The 22,769-nt window shown below is 37.1% G+C and overlaps 1 protein-coding gene across 3 annotated transcripts in view; it reads left to right on the forward strand.

The window, feature by feature from the left end:
* The window catches only part of KIAA1958 (KIAA1958 ortholog), a 163,108-nt gene that overhangs the window by 91,402 nt on the left and 48,937 nt on the right, over window positions 1-22,769 (forward strand). The window lies entirely within an intron of this gene.

A 22,769-nucleotide genomic window follows, 5' to 3' on the forward strand; every position in this document is an offset into this window, starting at 1 on the left:
TAACAATTAAAAGTATAATTGTTTTAAGTTTTCCAAAAGGCAAAATAAAAAAAAAAATCAACCTAATTGCTCTCCTGTACATATGCATAATATTCTGGGAAATTCACTTTTATCAGCTTTTCTCTAGTTCTTGCACATACTTTTATTAGCACCACGCTCTAAGCAACTGAGCTAACCGGCCACTTTTGCACATACTTTTAAAATATCATTTGTCTTAGTATTTCACAAGAAAATCTTCCCAATTGACTTTCTATTTCTCTAAAAAAAAAAAAGGCATTTTTTATTATACCAATGAAATAAGAGCTGTTACTTATTTAATGTTCACCCAAATATAATTAAGACTTCCAGATATGTAGAATGTACCCAAATACAGCAGACTACCAAATAGCTATAAACCTCACCGTGTAATTTTCTTTCACTGAATTTGGATTTGAGTAAGGCTGCTAGGAAGTTCAGAATTGAAGAGGCATTGACCTTGATTTTCTAGTCTTGGTATCCATTATGTGTAGTCTCAAGAGATGAAATAATGTACAACTTCTGAGCAGAAAAGTCAGTGCCAGAGCACTGAAGTCTTCACTTCAGTGTCCCGGGATTGAAACATCTTCCCTGTTTGCTTTCCTCAGAGAAGCAACAGCCTCCGACCTCTTCTTACACCTTTTGCTCCCTGACCATCTTGGGTCTCAACAGGGATGGGCAGAGTGCAGGTGATCCCCTGCATCCTAGGCCTGGCAATAACTTCTCTTTCAGTCTAGATCCCATTTATGTAACTAATGGCTTGTGTTCCCAAGAATATTAGAACCGAAAGAAATATAATTTAGTAAAAGTGATAAATTATGCTTCTATGGCTTCAAGGTGATTTTAAGCTTTATTTTAGTTGAGAAGAGTGATCAAATATATAATCAAGTAAATCTTATTTAATGATTGATGTACCTTAGTTAGCTTACTGTCTTCAGTTACAATACACATAGCTGATCCTTCAGTTCTGCCTTAATATCTATAGGATTGCTTTTTTAGGAAAAACACTTTTTAGTGCCCTTTTCAATTTTCTGTATTTTTATCAAGGTAATACATGTACATGGCAGTCAGTAAGAATATTGCTTAACATTAGCAGTCTCTCACCTTAGCTGTCATCACCCCATAATCCCACTCTTCAAGAGAAACTTCATTTGAGCCTATTTTCAATTCTTTCTAGAATTCTGAACACATTGTTTATACTTCTATTTCTTTTTTTATCAACTTGAGAAAATATCTACAGACTCCTTGTTTTGAATGATGAGAATTTAATTCATTTTCATTAGCCTTACAGTATTTTAGTTTTAAGCTATTAAAATACACAAGTAACCAATAGAAGAATAAAAATAATGAAAAAGGAAATAAATATGCTTTCTCAACCTAAGACGGAAGATATTAGTGTCCCTATCCTTCCTTCTACTGTTCTCACCTCCCTTCTAACCATCTTCTTAACCTGACAGTTGTCAATATTTTTTTCATTGTCTTTGGCAGCCAAACTGAGTCTTTCCCTGCCTTTTTTTTTTTTTTTAAGATGTATTTATTTATTTTGAGAGAGAGAGGGAGAGAGCACGTGCACGAGACGGTGGAGGGGCAGAGGGAGAGAGAATTTCCAGCAGGCTCCCCACTGAGCCCAGAACGCAACTAGGGGCTCTATCCCAGGAGCCCGAGATATCATGACCTAAGCTGAGATACCAAGAGCCAGACACTCAACCTGTTGAGTCACCAGGCACCCGAGTCTTTCCTGCTTTATCCTTAGGTTGACTCTAAACATTCAAAATCAATAACACCATTTATGTTATTTTGACAGTGTAAATATTGTTCATAGCTATTAGTGTTCTAAAATTGAATCTCTTTTCATCCTGATGAATTTCACTACCTCTGGGACACTGAAAGGAGGATGTTCCTAAGGGTTGTTGTATGGATAAATGACTTAATCCATGTAAAGGGCTTAGAATAATTCCTGGAACAGAGAGTAAGTCCTCAATAAGTATGTCCCTGCATTACTACTGTATTTGTTGCATGTGAAGTGTCATTGATTGTAAATGTACCATTATTTTATGTTCCACAAAGAAAAAGATGCTACCAATTAAACTATAATTCCCAGGAATTGTGAGACAAATTTCAAAGATGTTAAAATGTAGAAATGCATCTTATAATCAATGAAATATAGTATTATCCTAGTTTGGGGGGTTTTTTTGTATGTGTTTTCTTAAAATTTTTGGTACCATTTCTTGACAGAAGAGCACTGTGACATCATATCTGTGTGGTCCTCCCAAGATTCCCATTTTGGGCCTCAATCTTCCTGCTGCGATTTGGACTAATTGATTTAATATAAGCCTGAGATAACCCTCCCACCCTTGAGGGTTCTCTAGGTTGTATCGTCTGTTTCCTAGATTTCATGCATCACTTTTTTTCTCATTTTGCTGGAGTCCGTCAAATAATTTCCCAAGAATGGATATGTGGGAAGTAAACTCAGCCTTTAAATCACTGGAAATTCCTTTCCTCTAATATGAATTTTATTATTTTTAAATTTTTTTAAAGATTTTATTTATTTATTTGACAGAGAGAGACACAGCGAGAGAGGGAACACAAGCAGGGGGAGTGGGAGAGGGAGAAGCAGGCTTCCTGCGGAGCAGGGAGCCCAACGCAGGGCTCGATCCCAGGACCCCGGGATCATGACCTGAGCCAAAGGCAGTTGCTTAATGACTGAGCCACCCAGGTGCCCCTCTAATACGAATTTTAAAAGTTTTTCTTTAGTACTTGTTCCTTTCACAAGGATTACAGTTAAAATAATCTCTCTAATCTCTCAGAACTTTGATTACAAGTTTTTAAAAAATTATCTTCTGTCCTTGTATTATCTTTTCCGTTGTTGTTTTTTTTTTTCTGTTCTCTTTTCTTCATTCTCTTTACTGCTGCCAGTTTTTTTCTGATGCCTACTCAAATTGTTCACATTTAAGAACACAGGACAAGAATCTGGTGTTAGTTTCTTCTGCAGTTGTGTAAATAGGTTTGCTTACTTTGGGCCTTTTCCTGAGTGAAAAGTATGTGGGACGTATTGATTGGCAGGACTCTGGTTACAGAGAGTGGGCAGAGAGCTGGTGCTTGGTCAGCAAGGCCTCCAAAGACAAGTCTCAGGCACCAGCACCCACAATAGAGGCCGTGGCTTTCCCACATTGATTGGGAATTTCCTTAGCAAAGTTTTGTCTTTTTTTTTTTTTTGAAAGGGGTGAGGGTGGATCAGTGGGAAGTTTAGGGAGACTGGTTTTCAGCTCCACTTCTCACTGTCACACTCCCTTGCCAGTTGTCCCTAAGTCCAGAGCCTGTCTGAGTTTCCAGCAGAGTGATTGGCCTCTACCTTGGATGCTCTAGGCCCTCCTGACTCCATGTGCTGTTGCTGGGTTACAGTCAGGGTGCAGTTGGTACTCTTGTTACCAGTGGCTCAGGTGGTGTGGATCTTATCTGGTCCCTGAGTGGATGTGATTGTCTTGCGTACCTTGTTTGGTAGGGTAGTGCTGGGACGAAGGTCCACTTTAGGGTCCACAGTTCAGACAGTGGCCCTATTAACTGGGTGTGCAGACAGTTGTAGCTCCCACCAGGTCCCTGGAAAGGCTCCTTCCTGGTTACTGGATAGGTCCTTGGGTTGGCAGGACTGGCCCTGGACCATGGCCTAGAAGGCTGTAACTGATCCCCAGCACTGGTTCTGGTTCCACAGCCACGGTCGAGGTCTGCCGACCTGGCTCTGGAGGCATGAATGGGTGTGTCGCTTGCCAGGTCCCTGGGTAGGCTACATTGCTCTCTGTCTGTGGCAAAAGGAGCTAGAGCTGAGTATAGGGTTGTTTCAGGATCTCTTGGGGGTGCAGACAGGAGTGTCTCCTGCAGAGTCCCTGGACCAGCAGTACTACTCATGGACTGTGGCTGAGAGGCTGGAGCTGAGTATTGGGCCCTTTCTGAATCTCTGGGTTTGCAGATGGGTCCTTGGACCTGTAGGACTGCTGGCAAACTGCAGCTCTAAGAGGACTGGAGCCAAGTATAAGACCCTTTTGGAATTTCTGGAGGCACAGATGGGAGTGTCTCCTGCCAGGTCCCTGTGTCAGCCGGACTGTTCTCAGGCTACAGCTAGAACCAGCTGGAGCCGAGTTACAGGGCCTTTCAGAACCTATAGTCTGACTGAGTTTGGAGGGGTTACCTCCAGAGGCTCCTGCCCACACCCAAGAAGAGGCTGACGTGCTTCACAGGACACTTGAGGGTCCACATCCTGAACCAGGGTCTGTATGCCTCTTACCTAATGCATGTGGGCATGAGTCCTCCCGGGTCCCTTGGCATATGGTGCTGGTGACAGAACTAAAGCCAAATGGAGCTGTAGCTGAGTCCTCAGGGGTATGGAGCTGTTTGAGGATCTGTGGTCAGGACCTTGGTTGGTGAGACAGCCACCTGGGTATGAACTCACCTCAAAATGGCTGTCCTTGATCTTAGACTCTACTGGGGTTTCACAATCTCCCACCCAGTCCAAAGCTCCCACAAAGGCGCTTTTGTCCATGCATGCATACCAAATTATTGTTGATAGGGGTGATATTCAGACATCTTGCTGATATCACTCCCTTCCACCCCCAGAAACTTAAAAAAAAATAATAATAATAACTTTAGTATTACTTAATTTTCCTTACAATCCAAGAATCTGCTGTTGGTATGAATTTGACTTTAGGGTTTGGTACATATTCCTTAAAAATAATGCCTGAAATTATATTTTATGTATTTTTTTTTAGTTTCTAGAGTATATTAAGATTTATGTTATGGATCACTAACTTTTTAACACCTTTATACTGTTATAATTACTGCTGCTAAATTATTTTTCTATGAAATGAAAAGCCATCTCACCATTAAGAAAAAAGCTTTATTTTTCTGTTTTGCCTGTACTTATAAGTGGGTAATAGAAAGCTGATCCATGTAAAAAAGTAATTTTTATTTTATAATGAAGTTTTCAAAAATATATTTTGTTTTTACCCAGTGACCCAATTAGAGAAATTAGCATTCTCCTATCCATTAAATTATTACTTCTTGGATGGAATTTAATGAATATTAATAGACTAACTCAGAAAACCGGAGGTAATTTATTAGAGTTTTCTGCACTTCTATTTTTATGTGTTATCTGTTTTCCTTTGCATTATGTGCCATACATCTTTTGTTTCAAGTTGATTAATAATTCCTTTGTGTTTTTTACTTTATTATTCATTTTCAGTAAAAGATGCCTTCACATTTTGAGCCTTACTAATTAAGATATGCAGTCCTATAAATTGAATGTAAATTTAAAGGAAGACCTGGTTTCTAATCAAAATGTTTTATAGCTATTTCTGTTACGGTATAGCATTTCATTTCTTAAATTCATCAGATGTTACCTAATATAGTGTCCTTGTTTGTTTTTAATCACTGAAGCCATAGCATTTTAGCAAACTCATGAAAAGTGCTTTTCAAATCTCATTTCTGACTGACATACTGATGAGCTATTAACAAATGGTGATGATTATTTTTCTTCATAGGCAGGGTCATATGCCTATAAAAATAGCCAATACTTATAGGGTGCTTATTATCTCACTAACTGCTTGTGGTAACTCAGTTCTCACAGCTCTGTGAAGTCGTCAGGACTATAATTAACTCCATTTTACAGATGAAGAAGCTAAGTCAAGAAAGGTTGATCTTGCTGGAGGTCAACACAGTAAGAGGGTGGGAGAGCTGGAATTCTGACAGTCATTCTGGTTCCCAGGTTCATGCTGTTAACCACCAGGGTCACTGGCCATGCTAATGCTTCTCTTGCAAATTTCAGCATCTTCCCTCTTAGCATTGAGAAATCCTTTTAGGACCTGCACCAACTTTCCCTCAGTTTTCTTTATTTCTCCAAAAACTTCATTGCCAAAACTTCTCCTTTTTACTCTTCCTTTTCTAGTCCCACTCTCCCATCTGCTTTTATTGTCTAATTGTCTCCACAAGGAGGGGATGAAAATCAAAGTATTTAAACAGTTGAGGAGACATACACAGACATGTCTAAAACAGTGCCTGCCATGTTGAGGTACAAATGTGTTTTTGTTGAGTGTCAAAGTAAATATGCAAATGCTAAAATTTCTAGAAAGAAAAAGAGGTAACTTTCATTTCTTCTGCTTTCTTTTGGGAAAACTCAAGCTGCTATGTGGAGAACAGTTTGGATAGGGACAAGAAAAGATAGGGAATTTTTAATACCTGAAAGAAATTTGTATGTCATCAGTGGATAATAAATCCAATGCCAAATTCTCATTTAGGTCTTAAAATCTGTAATTTTGGATGATCAACAGGGATATGTCAGAAAATAGTAACTTAACCGGGCATTACTGTGTTAACAGTAGTTTTCCTCTTGAACATAAGACAAAGCAGTATTTCCAGAGAAAAATAAAAATACATCACAAAAGAAAACTGAAGTATATAGTTAAGATGGAACAGACTAGACCCTTGCTGATTAAAGAGTCATACTTTTAATTAAAATTTTAAATCAGAAGGATATATATCAAAATATATCCAGTGGCCACCTTTGGATTTATGGACAGTTTTTCTTTCTTCTTTATACCTGTATTTTCTGGGGGAAAACTTTATATTAAACATGTACTACTTTCATGCTAAAACTAATAAAATCATTTTTATTAGGGAAAATATACATAAAATAACCTTTTCCTCATGTGAATACTCTTTAAACCATCTGTTTTTTAAATATCAGATATTTCTAAATTTATGCAAAGCATATTTAAGGATATGTGAATTCACTGAAGTGAAATGCAGTCATGGCTGAATCCCTGAACTGTGCAAGGAGTAATTTTTACTTTTGAAAATGATTTACTATCCAATAAAATTTTACTTAAGACTTAGGTGTTGAAAGCAATGAAAGAACATATATAGGTTGATGAAATAATGCCTGTGTAACTGTGTACTAATGGAGTCACCATAGAATAAACTGGAAAGGAAAGCCACATGTGCAAAGCTGTGACTTCATGATTGAAACTAGAAAATGTAAATGTCACATCAGTAATGAATACCTGTATCTTCTACAACTGCCTTAAAGTGAGAACTAAAAAACAAGGTTCTTTGAGGAAATTTGTATGATGTTTTATATATGAAAGTCTGATGGCAGCAGCTCCCTCTATATTTTATGTATTACACCAGCTGAAGATATTTTAGACCCATCAGAAGGTCCAGTGTCTCTGGCAGTATAGTAATAAAATAAAAAAGTGGAGGAGAAATCTCTGCAGTTTCTAATAAGCAGTCTATCACGGAATACTGTCAGATTCTGTAGAAAACTCCACAACATGATTTATTACGTTAATTACAGTCATGTGGGTTTCATGCTGCTAAGCCTGAAAATGCAGCCACATTCTACAGTTGATTTAAGAATATATTTTGGCCAAGACAAAAGAGCTCCTTCTTGTGATTAATATAGTTCAGTATTTATTCTCTTGTTCTACTCTTCTTTCGCCTTTGGAATGCTTAATTTCTTTTCTGTGATTTGAAATTAAGTTTGAGATTTGAGAAGTTTCACCTAGTTTTTATTCACTTCTGTCATCTGGTCTCCCTTTTGTCTTTTTGTGCCATCTTAATTGTCACTAATGTTGCATGTCCTCTATGTGTGAAGTCTGTGTAACTCCCTCTGAGCAAATGTGGCTAGCCTGCAGCTGTCCCCAGCTAGCACTGCTGACCCCAAGGCTTCTCAGGTCACACCTGTGATGCTACAGCTCACTTTTCAAAGGGAAGGAGCAATTGAGACATCCTCATTTTCTTAATGCAAAGAAGCAGAATTCTTAGAGAATTCCATAATTCTACCCTTGTTTAGTACTGTACTGAATTCATAGTCACATAATATCTCTTCCTTAGGGACACAGTAAGCTTGTCACATCACAGGATTCCAGGTGGTGTCGAATGGAAGGTGTCCTAAGAGCTGTTATAGATAGGATATTAATTCTGGTTGCTTACATATGTCAGTGACAGGATATGTTCAGTTATGCACAAATGCTAACCCTGGTTGGCCTTTATAGATTAACTTGGAAGAATTAGCAAATATTTGCTACAAACTAAAGCATCAATAGAAAAGAAACTCAAGTGAAGTAAGATTTAGTGGGTTTGAACACATTTCTAAGAAATGTTTTTAAAGAGTTGTACTAGATTATTTATGTGCCCAACACTGAGCTAGGTGATTTGTTTTTCTTTCTTACTCAATTTTTATACAACTCTTAAGAGATAGATATAATGATTACACCTGTTTTACAGTTGAAAAACCTGAGGCTTAGGTTTAAAAAACATGCAGATTCACATAGCTGCTTAAGCAGTAGAACTGGAGATTTGAACCCAGCCTGCCTGTCTTTCCCTCCCTCCCTCCCTCCCTCCTTCTCACCCTCCCTCCTTCTCACCCTCCCTCCTTCCCTTATTCTCTCCCTCCCTCCTCTCCTCCCTCCTTCTCTCCCTCCCTCCTTCCCTCCCTTCCTTCCTTCCTTCCTTCCTTCCTTCCTTCCTTCCTTCCTTCCTTCCTTCCTTCCTCTCTTCCTCTCTCTCTCTCTCTGTCTCTCTCTGTCTCAGACAGAGCATACAAGCAGGGAGAGGGAGAGAGAGAATCTCAAGCAGACTCCCCACTGAACATGGAGCCTAATGTGGGGCTCAATTTCACAACCCTGAAATCCTGACCTGAGCTGAAATCAAGAGTCAGACGTTCAGTCGACTGAGCCCTCCAGGCACCCTATTTTTCTAAATTTTTATTGAGGAGAAAATTTTCCAGAGACTCTAGAGTTGCATAACATATAACTGAGAGAAATGAACAGATGACTAATGTTTATTTAAGTGATTTCTGCTTCAGTGAAAAATACTTTCAGAAATCATACTGGATTGGGGCATCTGGCTGGCTTGGTAGAGCATGTGATTCTTGATTGGGGTTGTGAGTTCAAGCTCCAAGTTGGGTGTAGAGATTACTTAAATAAATCTTAAAGAAAAAAATCATACTGGACTGACTGGTACTGTTCTAAATTTTTGTGCTTCTGAATATTTGTAAGAAATGTGTTTTACTCTCACTATTGGAAAAGGTAAGCTGAGCATTAAAATAATTTGCTGGTCAGATAGCTATAATAACATACAAATCTGTCTTCAATTAGTGATGTTAACAATCTTACAAAATAGCCTGTGTTTTAAAGTTCTAGGAGAAAGCATATAAATGCACAAGGACAGGCACCTGGGTGGCTCAGTAAGTTGAGCGTTGACTCTTGATTTTGGCTCAGGTCATGATCTTGGGATCCTGAGATTGAACCCTGCGTCAGACGGAGTCTGCTTGTCCCTCTTTCTCTGCTCCTCCCCCTGCTCGTGCTCGCTCTTTCAAATAGGTGGATAAATAAAATCTTAAAAAAAAATGTTCAAGGAATTGGGTGTTGAAAGGAGAAAGGAGACACTAACTTTTAATACATTTTGTGGTAGTTACAAGTTTATCTCAATTTATTTTCCACTTTTTTTAGAGATTTTATTTTTAAGTAATATCTGCACCCAGTGTGGGGCTCTAACTTACAACGCCAAGAGGAAGAGTTGCATGCTGCACCTACTGAGCCAGCCAGGTGCCCCTATTTTCCACTTTTATTTATTTATTTAAAGATTTATTTAAAAGTTTATTTACTTGAGAGAGAGCAATTGTGCGTGAGTGGGAGGAGGGGCAGAGAGAGTATCTTCAAGCGGACTCCCTGTGGAGCGTGGAGTCCCACATGGGGCTCCATCCCATGTCCCATGATATCATGACCTGAGCCAAAACTGAGAGTCCGAGGTTCAACTGACTGAGCCAGCCAGGTGCCCCTAGTTTCCACTGTTATAGTAAATACAGCTCACTTTTTTCCCCCCCCCAATAAATTGCAGGAGTTAGGAGCTATTGCTGTTTTCAAAAATGAAACATGAATGTTGGCAAAATGATTTTTGTAACCCTTGACAAATAAAATTGGTGTTTCCTAAGATTACCAACCAGGACATTTTTTTTTTTTTAATACCAAGATTATTTTCCTTTAACGTATGAAAGAGTCCTAAGAAAATTTAATTGCTTTCAAAGGAATACATTTATGGAAGAAGTAAGTACTTAACAGAAAACATCATCATGTCAGTATAACCTTTTTTTAAAGTGAAGGTCAGGACTGGGGGGGGAGCTATCCCTTGATTTTATGGACATACTAATTATGGACTTTAATTATTTTGTTTGTTTTTTCCCTTATCCTGACAGATAAAGATACTTTCTTGTAGCAATTTATGTAATAGGTCTTTTTTTGTTTTGTTTTTTTTAGTAAGCTCTATGCCCAGCATGGGGCTTGAACTCACAACCCTGAGACTCAGAGATCAAGAGTCACATGCTCTACCAACTGAGCCAGCCAGCCCCCCACCCCCACCCCTTGTGTGTTATGTCGTTTTATCCTAAGGAATTAGCCCTGGAAAAGCTTCCAGTGGCCTTATAAGTCATTTCGTAAAGTTATTATAGATGTTCATATCACCCGCCCCAACCACAACAGACTCTCTAAAGAGGCTTAATGAAGGAGAGGTGACTATGAGATTCTGATTGTGAGCCCCCAAATTTAATTTTATACCATTGACTTTTGTTTTTAAATATAGTCAGTATGGTTGGTCTAAAGTGATTATGTAATTACACACACTGTTATCTCGTAACTTTCCTTTTAGCTTTGGTGTTAATTCAGTCAACAAATGTTTATTGAATGCTTCTACTTCTCAAGTGCTTTTCCATACTCTGTGAGTAGAGTAGCAAAGTCCTGGCTCTTACAGAGCTCACAGCTCACAGGGAGAGACAGATGCTAAGCAAGGTATCAAAGAAATATGTAGGGCGCCCGGGTGGCTCAGTTGGTTAAGCGACTGCCTTCGGCTCAGGTCATGATCCCGGAGTCCCGGGATCGAGTCCCGCATCGGGCTCCCTGCTCGGCGAGGAGTCTGCTTCTCCCTCTAACCCTACCCCCTCTTGCGCACGCTCTCTCACTCTCTCTCTAATAAATAAATTTTAAAAATCTTAAAAAAAAAAATATGTAGTATGTCAGACGGTGACAGGTGTGCAGAATAAAATAACAGCATAAGGGGAATAAAGAATGTCAGAAGTAGAGAAATGGGTTGTTGATTTATTTTTAAAAAGCTGTTTCTTCAAATGTTTGGCATTTGGAGGTTCTTTGCACTGAGCATATTCAGTTTCTTCTCCTGGTGTATATATTTATAATTACTATATAAAATGCTCCATGTGGCGCTCCCACTGTTCTAGCTTTATGCCCCACCCAACCCCTCTCCCACCTCCAGACCAGGATCAGTGTTTTATAATCCTCATGACCAGAAGCCAGACTCCCTCCCATCTCATTTCCTTTGTACATGCAATTTCTTCCTGGAACGCTTTACCCTACTGTTCCTCTTTACAAAATGGTACCCATTCCCCCATGGAACAGAGCTCCAACACATCTCAAGCTCTATTTGACTCCTCTCTCTTTTGTTTCTGAATTCCTGTAGGACCTAGAGTCATGCCACAAACACATTGCCTAATTGCATAGTGCCATGTATGGTCATTTTAATTAATTTTATGTGTGTAAGTCATCTCTTCTGGCTATGATGTAATCGACATAACCATCAGGGACTTGCCTTTGACTACACCCCACAGGACTTCTTGAAATGCTAGGAGGCAGGGTGGGTACTCACAAATGTAGATTAAATATTAATCCCAGCTGCAGTCTCATAAATATAAACCTACTCACCAGATTTCTTTTTTCTTTTTTACTTTTCAAACTTAAAAATACATTCTTATTTAATAAACTCGTGGACTTATCATTCATTGAAAGAATTTGGACATCATTTCTCTATCAAGTGAAAAGACAAAATATTCAAATAAAAATAACAAGTTAAATATCAAGAAATGTTTCTTATTGCTTCAGATGTATTGCTTTAAGAAAATCACAAAAGGAGGGCGCCTGGGCGGCTCAGATGGTTAAGCGTCTGCCTTCGGCTCAGGTCATGATCCGGGATCAGGGTCCTGGGATCGAGTCCTGCATCGGGCTCCCTGCTCCTTGGGAGCCTGCTTCTCCCTCTGCCTCTCTCTCTCTCTCTCTCTGTCTCTCATGAATAAATAAATAAAATCTTACAAAAAAATAAAATAAATAAATAAATAAAATCACAAAAGGAATGTGATAGCTAAGCTTATTTTTTGTTAAATTGAGTGCTGCAGCAATAGAAGGAAATGGATCTGAATTTAAACCGAACATAAATCTCCTCAAATTAAATGAGAACACAAGATACTGCACTAATTATGTGTTTTTCCATGCCATCTCCTAACAAGGGAGGAAATAATTGGATTAATGGGGCATGAAGACTATGTAAATAAGTACAGAAAAGCTGTGTGTGTAAAAACTTTACTCAGGCTCTTGGTAAGAATTCCTGTGCCATTGCTGAGGCTCTCCCTATGGCCCTGTTCCAGGTCACAGATCTCTTGGAAAACAGTAACCTAAAACTTTTCCATCTCTTGGCTACATTTGTAGAAGACCCATTTCACTGTACTAGGTTTTATGGTATGGCTTCTCCTTTTGAGAGTAAGTTTAAGTGGTCTGTGTTATGGCTCTTGTGTGTGGTGTAGGCAAGACATGAGTGACAATTCATTCGAAGAACCGAGGTCACTCATACCTTCTACCTGAAGAGTTTATTCCCCCTTCATACTTAAAACCAAAACCATACTAGTGATGCATACTAGTTACAGCAAGGACCCCCTAAGACAGTAGTCCGGCAGGATACAGTATGGGTAGAAGGAAGCTAATACAAATTAAAAGTCTGGAGGAAAGGCAGACACTTTAAAAATGCATTTTTGAAAGCCACACATGTCCAGAAGTTCTCCCTTTCCTATCATTCTCAGGTCAAAGCTTTAGATGTTTAGTCTTAGAGATATATGTATAGGATTTGTAGATTTAAAATTCTTTTGGGGGCACCTGGCTGGCTCAGTCAGTGGAGCATGTGACTCTTGATATCGGGGTTGTGAGTTCAAACCCCGTGGTGAGTGTGGGGATTACTTAAAAATAAAATCTTTAAATAAATAAATAAAATTTTTTTAACAGTTCATATATTTATTCATTCAGTCTTCATACTTTGGGTAGCTCTGGAGTGCGGGAACGTATGCTGGATACTCAGGATTCATAGATGATGAATACATGAAAAATAATGTAATTAATGGGACATAGAGACTATATAAAAAAGTATAGATAAGCTGTTGCTTAAAAATTTTACTAAGACTGGGGCACCTGGCTGGCTCAGTCGGTGGAGCATGTTAACACTTGATCTTGGGGTTGTAGGTTCAAGCCCCATGTTGGGCGTAGAGATTACTTAAAAATAAAATCCTTTTTTAAAAAAAGATTTTTCCTAAGACTGTCTCTAAGCATTCTTTTCTCCTCAAGGAGGTCACAACCTAACAGAGAGATGTGAGATGGAATGAAATAAATAGGGCAGGATAATGGAAGCATAATCCACTTATCAGCGGGTGTCTTCTGGTCCTCTAAGATCTCAATAAGATGAGCTCACATCTATTAGCTCTATCCCACAATTTTTACCAACTCTAACACCTCTCCTTCTTTTGGAGGGTGGGTAGAGGGGGAAGGGTGAGATAGTGGTTAACTTGCATAGTCTCTTGTTTTCTCTGGTTTCTTCCACAGAGGTAGTTTATGCATCATTTCACTGTCTGGGAATGTTTTGCACCAGGTCATTCAGATGTGAACTTAGCCTTACTTATACAAGGCAAAGTTTATTGAAGATTTTCTTAGCATGGGAAGAGATAGGTCTACAAATCTATAGATAGGTTTATATCATAAAAAGAGCAGTGTGAACCTGACCATGTAGTTTTCTGACTAAGTAGTTTTCTTAGGATAAAATACAAAGTTATTAATAAGGCCTGCAAGGCCTGGTGTGATCTGAGCCCGGTGGGCTTTCAGACCGCTCCTCGTACCACTCTCCCTTTGGATTGCTCCAAGCACACTGATACTCTTTCAGTTTCTCAAACTTAGTTTCCATTGTAGGAACTTCTCATGTGCGGTTCCCTCTGCTTTTCCTCCTCCTACAGTTTACCTGACTGGCTTCTCATTTTTAGGTCTCAGCTAAAAGTCCTTCTTAAAGAGTCCTTCCTAGAACATCCATCCTTAAGTAGGTCACTTATTCTTTCTCACAGTACTCTGTTAGTTCTCTTCATAGTATTTGTGTCAGTTTGTCCAAGATTTCCGTAGTTGTGTTATCTTCACTCATTCTGGTAAATTCCACAAAAGCAAGGACTGTTCATTGTACTCAGACTGTTTCATTATACTGTAGAATCAGCCTACTTAATTCCTAATGTGTGTCAGTCACTCATTAAGTGTGCTTGAATGAGTGAGGTGGCTCAGCAGGGATTGATGGATTCGCTGCAGAGGAATGGGAGCACAGTGTCAGGGGTGGTGCTCGGGTTTCAAGCTTGGGGAAATGGGTAGGTGTTGGAGGCACTGACTAGGTGGAAGAGCAGGTTTGTGGGAACAGAGCCAAAGTTATATTTTAGGTCTGGGCACATATAATGATTAGACTAACACCTGTGTTAGGTTCATGGGACCCATGGGGACATGATTCTGATGCCTACTCATTCACCATAAGCAAAACTGTATTTCTAATTGTTAAGTACCTGATCTGTTAGAAAAAAATAATTTGTACTTCTGTATTTTTGGCTGCTACCTTGTCTTCTCCATTCAGTTATCAAGGCCTTTGGGATTTTATCCACATTCAATTTTTAAAAGTTGTTACTTAATCACAGCTACCTGTATATAATAAGACCATTTTGCTCATCTCAATGCATGTATTTTTTTTCATCAATAACAGTGACTCATTCGGTTTGCTGAATGATATACATACTTCTCTTAAGAAAATTGAAAGTGATCTTTTATCTTTTGTTTTGAAGCAATTATATCATCAGCATTAGATAAACAATAGAACTACTTAGAATCCAAGTTATATTTCTTACCACATACATTCAAACAAAATTTAATGAAATTGGGTACTGAATTTTTGATGAATGACAAAATCTTGAGGAATGTAACTCTTCTTAATAGAGTAGACTTCATGTGATGAGAAAGCATTCAATGAACATTTATGGGATCCCTGTTAAGTACAAGGCACTAGGTTAGGGACTAAAAGTTGTCTCAATCTCATTCATATGCAAAGAACTGGATCTGAATTCTGGCTTCTCTTTAAAATCACTTCAAAATAAGAAAGAAACAGAAACAAACTTTCTCTTTTAAATTAAACTAGAATTCTTCTGCTACAACCACAGTGTATAAAGTCTGCTGGATGCAGTAATCTGTTGGGGATTTGGATATGACACCAAGAGACATGTGACTGTAGATATCAGATGGAGGTGTAAGAACTCAGTTTTCCACTGAGGATGGTACATGCTGAGCAGTAAAATTAACAGTCACTTTTGAAGAACTGGAACAGGGGCTGCTGGGTTGGTTTTGAGAGCTTTGCTGGGCCCAGTTTGACACCAGAGAATAACAGAGGAGACAGGACTGAGGCAAGAAACACATACACACTTGTCATCTTTGTGGGAGGTGGTCTGCCAGTATGATAAACCAGTGAAGATATACTTGAATTTGTGGCTTGAAAGAGCACGCCGTATACCAGAAAAAAAGATGGGTACACAATGATCAACACTGAGATATAGCCTAGGAACCTTACTGCCCTTCACAGATAAAGAAATAATCATTTAGCTATCTAGGCCCCTGCCTTAAGAACAATCAAGAGACCTATAAGGGAGAAAGACTGGGCTGACCATTGACTTTCCTACACCAGCATTGAATTCTAGAAGATACTTGAGCAATGCTGCTATTGTCCAGGGTGTGTGGGAGGGGTGGGGAGTGGGGAGTATGAATGGAGAGTCTTGTACCTAGTCAAACCTTTGTTCATTTTAAAGACAAAAGCTTAAAGGCATACTCAAAAATTCAAGACCTCAGGAAAACATGGTTTTCATAAATACTTTCTGAATAAGCTATTGGAGGACAAACTTTAGCTGAGAGGAGAATGGCAAAACACTGATGGTAAGCATTGATTTTATCTATTTAATAATTGCAAGACTGAGACCAAAATGTGGAAATTACGATTAAAAACAGAATATTATAAATTATTTTATAAATGTTTATATTATCACAAGCCACAACCATGTGGAAATGTATAATTTTTAAGATTTTTTTTTAATTATTTATCTGAGAGACAGCATAAGCAAGGGGAGGGACAGAGGGAGAAGGAAAATCAGTCTCCCTGCTGATCGTGGGGTTCAATCCCAAGACCCTGAGATCATGACCTGAGCTGAAGGCAGACCTAGACCCTTAACCAACTGTGCCACCCAGGCACCCCAAAAATGTATAATTTTTAAAAGCTGGGAGAGCACAGGAGAGAGAATGTGGGAAACTATGTAAACCAAGATTCAAAAGATATTACTTAAAGCTAACAATTCAAGTAATAGGATATTCAGATACTTGAAGGTATAAAGGTAATACTAGAAGAACTAAACCAAACAGTAAAATAAAAGATAGTAAGTATAAGGACCAAGAAAAATATTAAAATGGAAAATGATTAGTTGGAGAAATATAAGTGAATGGTATAATTTTGGCATTGCTTGTAATGAGGTATTAAGTTGTATAAAAATAGATATGCAAAGTTATCAAAGTAATGATAACCACTAGAAAAATTAGCAAGAGAACATAAACTGAAAGAGGTCTTTTTACTCCTAAGGGGAGATTACTGGAATAGATGGTCCCTTTTCAGTCTCTGGCTGTTGTTATCCTGCTTGTGGTTGAAGCCAACACAAGAAAGAGGGTTCAGCCAAGAGAAAGAGGAGCTGAGCAAGAGCCCGGATACAACAGAAAAACAGAGAGCCTGACATATATTATGATCACAAGAACTAAGATTAAATGAAACAAATAGAAATGAGAAAGTTGTTGAGAGAGTATATCCTAAAAATCCTCACCATGAGGAGAAATTTTTTTCTTTTCTTTTTATTGTATCTATATGAGATGATGGATTTTAACCAAACCTATTGTAATTATTTCACAATACATGTAATTCAAACCATTATGCTGTAATGTATAAACTTACACAGTGATATGTGTCAATTATTTCTCAATAAAACTGGGGAAAAGTCTATATATTAATGTTAGTGTGCAAAGTAACACAACTAATATTAAAACAAAGAAATGAGATAAACTCAGTGTTGACTCTAAAAATGGATCACAATCCGAAACCCAGTGATATCCTATTCAGGTGTTACTGTCATCAAAGAATACATGCATTTCTGAAAACCATTTTGCAAATGACACACAGAAATGACAGAGCTTTTGGGGCAGACTACTCAGAGCTAATACAACTTTGTAATCAGATCACTAACCAACCAAACTAATTCTAATAAAAATGCTTCAGTAGTTTAAAAGACATGATAGACTTCTAATAAATAATGGCACAGTACAGCAAATATAGGAATTTACAGTGAAAAAATAATTTTAAAGGTCAAGTTATGTCAATAATGAGCCACAATCACCACTATTAACAGCGGGATGACTATCTAGAAAAATGTCAATTTGGTGCCTATCTTTTTACACCAAAATAAATTAGATAATTAAATATTTAATTTAAATATTTAAAGAGTAAAAATGAAATTTTAATGAAATGAAAATGGAAAATGAAATAAAAATGTTTTAGAAGAAAACATAGAATTGTTTTATGGTTTCAAAATGGGGAAAACATCTCTAAGTATACCACAAAATATAAAAAACATTTAACAGAGAGATAAATTCAATCCCATAAATGTGTAACAGTCACAAATACCAAAGGTAAACTAAAAAGAATTATATATTTATACACAGACATCATATATATCACAAAGGGCTAAAGATAATAATGATAAGACTAAATAGTATGAACATAATATTAAGACTAAATATAAATGAAAAATTCCTAAATGTATCTGTAGCTCCTAAATCAATATAAAGAAAGAAAATGGACAGAGGCCAGAATTCACAGAAAGAAAATGAGAAAATATAGGGAGCTAATAAGTATTTGAAAAAAATATTAAGTCTCATTTATCATAAATGCAAAATAAATAAAACCACAGCAATATATTTTACCAATTAAATAAGCAAAGATTAAAAAGATGGATAATACATTATGTCTAAGAAGGTATGATTAAACCATCACTCTTATACCTTATCATGGAAGTAATAATTATTACAACATTTATACATACAGGGCAACAGCAATAGAGCAATTCCACTTGGGAAATTACTTCTGTGTCTATACATGCCCATAAATGGGAAATGTCATGTATGCAAGGATACTCACTGCAGCATTGTTTGTAATAGCAAAAGGATGGAAATAATGCAAATGTCTATCAGTAAAGAATTAGGGGTTAGACAAATGTATTATGGTATATCCATTATAAATACAGCTATAGATAGTGGCAACTATGTATATGATGATATGGAGCTACACTGTAATACATTGTAATGGTAAAAAGAGTGTAGGATAGAATGTATAGTATATTCCATCCCCCTTTTTGAAAGGCAAAAAGTAAGTGCATGTGCGTAGAAAAATAAAAAATTATACCCCATAAATTGACAGTATTGGTTGTCATGCAGAGGGAAATGTGGCAACAAGGAGATGGGGTGGGAGGGTGACTTACTTTCACTCTATACCCATTTGTAACTTTCAGATACTGTACTATATGCTGTATTGCCTATTGAAAGTTTATTAATTTATTAAAATCAAATGGATCGCGGGCCATACTGAAAAAAAATTAATCATAATTTTTATCTCAGGACATACAGGTAGATGTTCTAGTGGATGGCAGATTGAAATGTGAAAAGTAAAACTGTAAAGCTCTTGGAAGAAATAGATCTTCCATTACTTTGGGATAAGCAAGATTTCTTAAGCAAGATGCAAAAAGCATGAACCGATAAAGGAAAAAAATTGATAATTGGGCGATACTAGGATTAAGAACTCTTATTTTTTAAAAACACCATTAGGAAAGTGAAAAGGCAAGCCACAGATTGGAAGAAGATATTTGCAATATGCATTTCTGACAAAGACTCAAACAATATGTTAAAACCTTCTACAAACAGTAAGAAAAGGGCAGACAATCCAACAGAAAAATGACTTGAACAGGTACTTCACTGAGAGAATATTCAAATGGCCAATAAGTATATAAAGAGGTGTTCGACTTCTTTAGTCATCAGGGAAATGAAAATTAAAACTACAGTGCAGTACCACCCCACACCCAGCAGAATGGCTAAAAAAAAAAAAAAAAGAGGAAAAAAGACTACTTAGTGTTGCTGAAGATATGGAGCAAACTGAACTCTCATGTACTCCTGTTTGTGAAAGTAAATTGGTACAACCACTTTGGAAAATTGTTTGTCAGTATCTGTTAAAGCTACTGAAACCTATGATTTCCTCTGGCCCAATAATTCCACTTCTAAGTAAACACCCAACATGATCATTTCATAGAATGTTCATAACAATTTCATTGGAAATAACCCCGAACTGAAAACTACCCAAATGCCCGGTAGAATGGAAACATATGTTGTGATATAGTCACACAATGGAATGTTACAAAATAATGAGGGTAAGTTATCTACAGCTACAAAACAAAATGGATGAAACTCACAAACAGAATGTTGAAATAAAGAAGCCAAGCACAAGAGAGTCCATCCTCTTAGATTCCATTGATACTAGTAATAATAATAGACCAGACAATTGTATTATGTTTCATCAGGATAGCTGTTATTCTTGATGCGAGGGAATAACTGGAAGAAGGGGCCATCAGAAAGACTCCGGGGATGCTAGTGGTGTTCTTTTTCTTGATCTGGATACTGGATTTAGTTTGTGAAAATTAATTACATGCATTTAATGACTGGTCTACTTTATTGTATGTTTGTTATACCTAATAAAAAGTTTTTAAAAGGAGGTGGATCAGAAGTTTTTCTAAAACTAGAGATAAAAGCAAGATAAATGTAACAGTTTTATATTTTGTTATCAGTCTTCCCTGGTCTTATTTGATTGTGTAACTAGCTGAAAAACGATTACTTGAATTTGAAGCCATTTACTTCCACCTATTCATGCAAAATGAATGAGGGTTTCTCTACTCTTCTACCTCCTTTTGTGGCACATTCCAGGCTCTTAGGAAAAGGATTTTTTAGTTCTATTTTTCTATAGATATAATGGCTCTTAACTAAGATTGAGACTGAGTAGAAAGAGGAGAAAGGCTTGAAACAAAACTGGGCTGGGGTTGTTGAAGCAGTGCTAATGTGTTGGTCAGCTCTAAGAGTGTTAGCAGGCTCTCCACATGTGAATGGAGGAGATGCAGATGTGAAAGAACTGGCTGCCTTACCCAGGAAATTTGCAGATGAGTGACTCCAGACCCTTCCATTCTTCTTCACCAGTTCCTCCTACAGTATACTGACTAAGGCGGCGTAACTAAGTTCAACAGACTTAAACTCTTTTATTCACATACCCCTCGAAAGAACTTTGAAAAAAATGATACCATTCACTGATATTTAAATGGACACCCAAAGGTTTCCAACAGTTTATTTTTTTAAAAAGGAGGTAGGAAATAGTGAATATTTTATAAAGTGAAGATGAGGATTGACTGTAAGTAGAATTAATATTTCATGTATTTGATAATAGTTAAGCATCTTATGAACAAAAGCATGCTGAATCTGAAAGAACTGAATAGTTTTAAGCCTCTCTCTTGAACATTCTGATAGTCCTGCAGAATATTCTATTTCTAGTGAAAAGAACCCACTTCACTAACCTATAACCCCCTCAGAAGTCCTAAATTCACCCCAGTTCACACCCAAATACCCTCCTTCTGATGGCAGATTTCACCTACATCAGAATATGTAAAAGAACAAAGAAGGACAAGACATGCTATGGATTTAATCATCGATTTATAAATTTTGTTTGCCTCCTCAAAGTCTTTTACACCCCAGAGTATATATCACAGTAGATTTGGGATGGCAGCATGTGCAAACTCAGTCTTCACCTCAGACAAATAAGTTTTATAAAAGATTCTGTGTGAAACTTGAGAAACTAGACGTTTTTTCCCTGAAGTTGTCTTATGAATGTTTATTTCTTAGAAAGTCTTTGGAGTTTGAAGTCCACTGTGGTAGATATTTAAACAATTAGTCAAAATGAACCGATGTGTCAGCCCCATTGGCTTTACACGTAAACAGCCAAGGAAGCCAGCCTGGTAAAAGGTTACATGCAAAGTGTGCCTTCCATCTTTTTGATGGAAAGATACACATCTTTATTGTTGATATATAAACAGTTTTAATGGGAAGAAAATGGCATAATCAAAAGTTAAGTCTAATGAAGCATAAAATATACTTTTGTATACTGAATTTTAGAAATATGATCTTTCAAAAATGTGCCTATAGAAATATCTAATTAGCTAGTTTAGTGAATTTTAGTTGATTTCATTTTATAAACTTGTGAGGATTTTGGCAAATATACATTAGAGCTGTCATTTAAAAATAACATACTGTAATACAAAAAGTGTATTTTATGAATAAAATTCAATTTATTAGAAATTTTATTTTTATTATTATATATGGTTATTACAAAGACTTCCACTGAGCAACCTTACAAATTAAAATTTTCCTAAAGAAGATAATCAGGATAAACAGACTATTTTACATTATACTAGAATCAGAAATTACATTTTTATGTTGTTTTAAGTTGAGCTTGAAGCTTGTCTCTCAACAATCGGATAGCCCAGTTTTCTCTTGTGTACTTTCATTTTTAGAATTTCTCTTTTTGAGTTACACCCCTGTCTGACATAACAGTGGTGAATTTTGACAAAACGTTTTTATTGTTAATGTTAAGAATCCAAATTTAAATTACACATTACTGAAAGGAAACAACTTAAATGATATCATTGAATTTAATATATATAAAAAAAAAAAACCTGAGTAAAAAAAGAGTAGTTTCTCTCAAACCTCATCCTGAGCATGGATTCCTGCCACCGAGGAATCTGATATTGATCAAGCATTCTGAGTAATTCACAAGTACACTAAAGTGTGAGAACTGCTAGTCTAGAGCAACATTACTTAATCGTGGGTGATCGATAATGGAAAGAGGCAACCCTAGTCCTTGGTGGAAGAGTGTAAATAATAAACTAATAAAAGGATTTGTCCAAGAGATACACCCCTTTCCTTACATCTGGATTATAGTAACCTGATTCAAGTTTCACTGTCCTGTCTTTATACCTATGAAGTTTTATCCTTATTTCTTTACAAAATACTAAATATTTTTATAACTTATTACAAACTGCCCTGCAATTGCATACAGAATATTTATAAACTGTATTTACCTAAATTGCCATAGAGTGTTGAATAAACTACTACAAATGATCTGTTTAGTAACTTTTAAATATAGATTTCTAGTGATGTGCTAAGTAACAAATTTGAATATTTTAGTTCAGTAAAATGGAACCAGTAAAACCTCTGGCTTCACAAATGAAGTGATTCAAAATGAATGTGTCAGCTTTAATGGGGCCCTTGCAGCCTGCAGTAGGGTGAATAGCACATTTCTGTCTCACACTCCTCCTAAAACAGAGGCTGGCTCTGATCTCACTCTTACCACAAACCTTCATGCACAAAACTTGTGTGTCAGTGACACGAGAAGCTCATTTTGATTGTAATGGGCCATACTCTTGT

Source organism: Mirounga angustirostris, unplaced genomic scaffold (genome assembly GCF_029215605.1).
Source record: "Mirounga angustirostris isolate CCGP_5_RB_7025 unplaced genomic scaffold, mMirAng1.0.hap1 SCAF_15, whole genome shotgun sequence".
In the NCBI taxonomy this organism is placed as follows: Eukaryota; Metazoa; Chordata; class Mammalia; order Carnivora; family Phocidae; genus Mirounga; species Mirounga angustirostris.